Source organism: Anopheles coluzzii, chromosome 3 (genome assembly GCF_943734685.1).
Source record: "Anopheles coluzzii chromosome 3, AcolN3, whole genome shotgun sequence".
Classification (NCBI taxonomy): Eukaryota; Metazoa; Arthropoda; class Insecta; order Diptera; family Culicidae; genus Anopheles; species Anopheles coluzzii.
Window position 1 is genome coordinate 52,535,820 of NC_064671.1, and position 6,292 is coordinate 52,542,111.

A 6,292-nucleotide genomic window follows, 5' to 3' on the forward strand; every position below is an offset into this window, starting at 1 on the left:
AACATACCCGTCATGTGTTTAAGCCCGTATCTATCGTACTCCCCAAAAGATTAGAAGATGTACAAGAAGATTCATAACGCCGAATAGATCTAGTTTGCTTTCATTTCATCGTCTGCAATGCCCCAGAATTAATTACATCACACTACAATGGTCTTCATGGGGTTCTCAATTAGGTATATTTAAATAGATCATGATGAATCGTTGTAGTAAGAAAATACTGATATGCTCTTTTATATTTAATAAGAACGGACCTGCCGTATTCCACGTATTATTTTTTTTATTCTGTATTATTGTAATGAACTATTGATTTTTTGCTTTAATAACCCGTAATATTTTGAAATGTATTATAGCAAATATGTAAAATAGTCCACATTACCTCATTTTCATGTATAAATAACCATTTTGTAACAACAATATGATCTATAATCGTAAATCACTTGTTAAGGTTTGTCAGTATATTTAAGGATTTCACACTGATGTAAAACACTGAATTAAAACATGCAAAAACGCTAGCACGTAAGGTATTCCGCTGTATTAGAAATTATTTAGAATAATACGGTAATAAAACATGAGAACTTTTTAAATTGTTATTTAATGCATGAAAGTGCATTGTGTTACCAATACACTGAAATGTACAAATAAAGCAAAAACAATCAAGAAACTTTACCCGTTCACCAACTGTATTTTCTCACTCACTCATCCGAAAAATTACCATTTTGTTAAAGAGTAAGTAAGTAAGTAATGGAAGATCCAAAATTAAGGTGTTACGATCAGTGGCTCGGATTAAGGGTGTCGGGGGCCCTAGGCGGTAAGACTAGTTGAGGCCCCCTGTCAATTGTAAATGGTGTTCTAGGGGGTCAGTCGATAATCAGTCACAGGCTCTAAAATTTGCTGGCAGTGGAGGGGGGAGGGGGGGGGAGGTGAAAATGATTTGCCAGCCTTGGGGCCACAACGTCCATCCTTCCGGGGCCATTGCCGCTATTACTCTGTCCATACGGCATACTATAGACTTCAGAACTACGGGTCCCCTAAATCGGCGGGGCCCCAGGCGACCGCCTAGTCCGTCTACCGGTAGATCCGCCACTGGTTACGATGAGTATCTCATAGAAATGCATTATTTTGCATACTTCTTTTTTCCTATTCTCAAGATGAGCTAAAACGCACCAGTTTTTGCCAATATATCTAAGCAGTTTGTTCCTTCCTGGGCAAATCTTCCTAACGTGGCCACGTATGGAATCATAAATTAGAAAATAAATAAAACCGGTATAAACTTACAGCTACGCGCAGTTGTTAACCATTATACGCTGTCAGTAAAATTTTCGAGGTTAATGATAAGCATATGGCACAATTCACCGCTTCCTGACACTCTTGCGGAAGGTAAACCATTATCCTGATTACAAACTGCTTCCAATTTTTAGGTATAACTAATGCCATACAAATCAACAATGCTAAGCTTTCTGAGGTGTACGGTGAATCGGATATCCTAACGGTAGTCAGGGCCTATGATACGATGGCTGGGGCATGTAATGAAAATGCCGTAGTAATGCCCTCCAAGAAAGTGGTCGGTCCTGTGTTTGGTACTAGGTGGATCCGGAATCAGGCTAAGCAAGGTCTGTCGGTGATCGGATGCCTGCATTGATGGACGCTGAAGGCATCGAGCCTCCTGATAAAATAATAGTAGTCCCGGCCATTCAACGGCGCTGGGCTCAATCGTAAGCAGGCCAATGAGAAAGAAAAAGTGAGATAAGAGCAGGATTTGAGGATTGGAGCTTTTGGAAGTTATTGGAGTTAGTTTCCGTGACCTGTGATTACATGGAGCTAGATATGTACACGAAGCTGCATATGAAGTTATCAGCACGAGTAACACGGAGCTGGAAAGATTGCGATAAATAAAAGTTTAGTTTGTAACACCTAAAGCAATAAACCACATAGTCAGTTTTACATATACGCACGATTTGTATTATTTCACATGTTTTTTCTGTATTTTAACTAAAAAATGCGAGCTAAAAGAACAGCACCCATCTGCTGCAATTATTTGTAAACACTTTCTTACTGAACTGTCAAAACAGGATTCAAAATGTCAGACCAGAAACAAGCTATAATTCGACCTCTATCCTCAATAGACCTTGCTATATAGTCCCAGCTTCGTCCGTCGCGACAGGTTCTTTGAGGTGAACTGCTTTTTCAGGCTGTAGAATGACCGGTTGGCAGCCAGCATCCTTGCGCGCAACTCAGCTTCCATACTGTTGTCGTTGCTGACCTTTGACCCAAGATAGGTGAATTCTGGGACGACTTCAAAAGTGCGTTCACCTATCTGTACATCACGCCTACGTAGATTCGGATTATTCGGACAGCGAACCCATTACAGCCGTGAAAGTTTCGGTTGAAACCTTTATTCGCCTTCTAAGGCGACTAAGGCCTTAAATGCTTTTTGAATGCCTTCAAAGCCGTTTAATGTTGGTAGGGAAGCATAACAAAAAAACTATCTCGTGAAAATTCATGGAGCTGTTTCGCTATATTTAAAACTTTCTATTGCATGTTTTGCGTTGGCGAAAGTCAAATGCTCTCTCATCGCAAAGTCGCATGCAACACTTTAAATAAATTTATTGCAACCAGTCTTTAGTGCATCTCATCAATATGAAATTTTGTGTACGATTTCCTTCATTCCGAAAGTCTTATTGTCGTGTTGAAACAATGTTAAAATTACATAACGCCCAACGGGACAAAAGTAGAAAGCTTGGAGCAAAATAATCGTTTGTCTCCCTCTATCCTCTATACCGCGCTTGCTTGCACACATGCGCGAGCGCTCGAGTATATTCTCTCAGAACTGAGCATTCGCAGTTCAACCCGTGCAGTGAGAATGTATGTGTTAATGTGCAGCGAAATTTGTCTCTGTATCTCATTCCCCCACCCCCAAAAACCACATTCACTCTCCGCGCACTCTTAAAATTTTGGCGCGCACGCTACGTACAACACAATACAAAAGGTCGTTTTAACCACGCGCACTGATCAAAGTCGCGATGGTTCAATCGGTACGCCGACGCTCTATGTCAGAGATTTGGTGTGAAGAAAAAGTTTTTCTGACCAAATCGACAACACACACGCGACGACACACATCGGTCACGTCGACCGCCGTCGATGGAAGTGAGTGATGATCTAAAAATAGATCTGTGGGGCGAGTGAGAAGGGGGAGGGGCGTAGAACAAGAACGTAAGCGTGAGTCGTCGCGTGTGCGTGTGTGTACACTCAAGAACTCATTTTTTGCTCTTTCCTGGAACCCACATGTTTCTACATTCTTCTGATTTTAAGCAACAAAAGTAGAAGGGAAGTAGAAGGCTACTTCATTTCTACTTTCCTTGCTACTTTCGAGCGTGTTGACTCGCTTGGGCGGTTGCTGTTGCGAAGCAACCGATTCTTTCTACCCAAAAATCAATAAAACGTATTTTAGCCGAAATTAGAAACGTGTATAATTTCCTAGATAGCAAAGCCGAAGGCTTTTGTATGGGAGCCATCGCGCTGATCAAGGCTCACTTTTTCGCGCGCATAAAGCAAAATGTGCGCGAAGGCGAAAAAAACCCGAAAGCGCTTCGTGTTCTCTCTCGTGTTTCTAGTTTCATTCTCTCTCGCATGTCATCACTCTCTCCCAGTTTTTCGGATTGAAATGAGAATTCACTCTCTTGATTTGGTTGCGGCAGTCTAGCTGCTTCACACTCTTTATTCCCTTCTTTTTGCAGTTCCCACAAGAGGATTCACACATGTGTTCTCACATACTTACATACACACACACACGGTGGTTGGAAGCCTGGTGCGGCTGTTTCCAATTCTGTCTTTTCTTCTTCCCTCTTCACACCACGCTGGAGCCCGCGGTGGTGCGCGTGTTCAGCCTGCTTGGATCAGGAAAGATGTCATCAGATTTGGCGCGCCTCAACAGTGGTGTTGTATGAAGACTGTTGATGAAAATACACAATTAATAGACACACTTTGTTAAAAAGATTACACTTCATTTAAAGATGTGACAAACTTACCTTTGTGCTCGAGGATCATTTGAAACTAGAACGCCTGTGCACAAAGTGTCACACTTTTTAAGTAGTTTGAGGAACAGCTAGCGGTAGCAGCACACATCTGAAACTTGTAATGTGCAAAACATTGCATATTAAAATAATATTAGAATTAGAATAAATGTCACATATCACTAGACACTTAGAAAAGGACACTTACCCAAACAATTAGATGATAAAAATTCGTCCTCCGATGAAGCAGAAAGAACACCGCGGATGGCGCAGTATGGAAAGTGTTTCACGCAGGAAAAATAGTTCACGCAGCACACAAACACACACTCTCACGTCCACGGTTCAGAGCACACTGAAGTCGCTCTTTGGCTTGGATGGAAAAGAGCAAACACCCTGATGAGTGCGATGAAAGAAAATGACGTGTGTTCAACAGGGATGGGTAGAATCCAACACACGAAGTGTGCAGGAGAATTCTCTTCGTGTGGCAAGAGAGAATTGACTAACACCCTGATGAGCGAGAACGCAACAAACGTTGTAGAATGTAGAAATGGGATAGGAATAGTGAGCGAAGGCAGTTTTTGGACATGAGGGGGTTGAAACTGGGAGAAAAAGGCTTCGGTTGCTACTTGGGTTATTTCTAATACACAAGTTGGCGCTAAAACATCACGTGCGTATGCTCGGGTGCGCGAAGGAATCTGCACGTCATCCTGCTGCGCCGGTCATTCCCCCTAAGGGCTTCGGTTCGTGCCGTCGCTGGTCGGTTTTCGATAAACCGATTGATTTCGAAGCGACCGGCAGCGCCCTCTATCGCGTGATCCGTGCAAGGAGGCTTTGCATCCGAATTGACGGTTGACGGCGTCAACACTGGCCCCCAGTGTTTGTAAACATTGCAAACACTTTCATGCGGATACGTCAATTACTGTTATCTTGACAGCCGGCCTTTCGATTATTTTTCCGGATGCCGTTTGCGTCCCTAAATTATTTATTTATTTATTTACTTAGATACATTTAGATTTAGATACCTGCCACAGAGGGCTAAATATAGGGAAACTTACTGACTTAAACTTAAAATTAAACATAACAAACTGTTGACGCTTCGCTTGGATGTCAAATGATAACTTGACGAAAGTGAGTTTCGTCAAGTGAGAATGAGCACGGTAGGAAATGATGAGTAGCGGGTGAGTTGCCACTCGCGTGAGTGGCAATCATAGAAAAATTATAAATAGGGCAACATAATGAATACACTTTCTCTTGCACTTTGGAAATTCAAACACATCGGTAAATATTCAGCCTACGCAAAATCATATCCGAAACGTTCGCGAATGTTCACAAACAAATACTTAAATCTATCTAGACAAACATATACTATACAACAAGCATTTTGCAACACAGCCAACACAAGTAAGATGAAAGAAATTAGGATGGGGAAACAAAAAGGGAGTCAAAGAACTGAAGGAAGAGGGGGCGAAGGGATTGAGGGGGGTTATGAAAATCAAACATACCAGAGGCACTGTTGAAGCGATGGAGGGATCGAAAAAACGGATCATTGGTGCCATAAAGCGTTCTTCTCGATGGAATTTGAAGGAAATCGCGGCGTTGATGAAAGCGAGCAGGCGCGTACAGCGGTATTCTGTTAAGCAGTGAAGGACAATCAATCTCGTTCCGAAGCAAACCGCTGATAAGCAAAGCTTGAGAAGCAGAGCGACGATCGTGCAGGGTAAGGGGGAAGAGAAGCACCCGAATGCCCTAAAAGACGCCTAATGACAATACGGGTGAATCTGCGTTGAACGCTTTCAATCCATACCGAGCTGACTGGGCACCACACAATGCTAGCGTATTCTAAAATAGGGCGGACTAAGCTGCAGAAAAGGGCTTTAAGGCATATAGGGTCACGCACATCATTTGTCATAGCACAAATCATTCCAAGTACACTATTGGCATGGTTAAATCTTCTTCTTCTTCTTTTGGCTCAACAACCGTTGTCAGTCAAGGCCTGCCTGTACCACTTGTGGGGTTGGCTTTCAGTGACTTTTTTGGATTACCCTCCATAGCAGGATAGTCAGTCCTACGTATGGCGGCACGGTCTATTTGGGGCTTGAACCCATGACGGGCATGTTGTTAAGTCGTACAAATTGACGACTGTACAATGAGATCGGAATATTAATGGTATGGTTAATAGTGCGCTCAATATGATGATTGAATGACAGCTTTGCATCAAGAAGAACCCTAAGATCACGAATGACATCAACACGATTTAATATAACAGGGCTTAATGAATAATT

At 42.4% G+C, this 6,292-nt stretch overlaps 1 long non-coding RNA gene across 1 annotated transcript; it reads right to left on the minus strand.

The window, feature by feature from the left end:
• Window positions 1-201: 201 nt before the first annotated feature.
• On the minus strand, window positions 202-3,404 carry LOC120959308 (uncharacterized). Its single transcript, XR_005752162.2, has 2 exons — window positions 1,953-3,404; window positions 202-1,871 (listed from the first exon to the last, which is right to left on the minus strand). It is a non-coding gene; the product is annotated as an uncharacterized LOC120959308 (long non-coding RNA).
• Window positions 3,405-6,292: the final 2,888 nt, after the last annotated feature.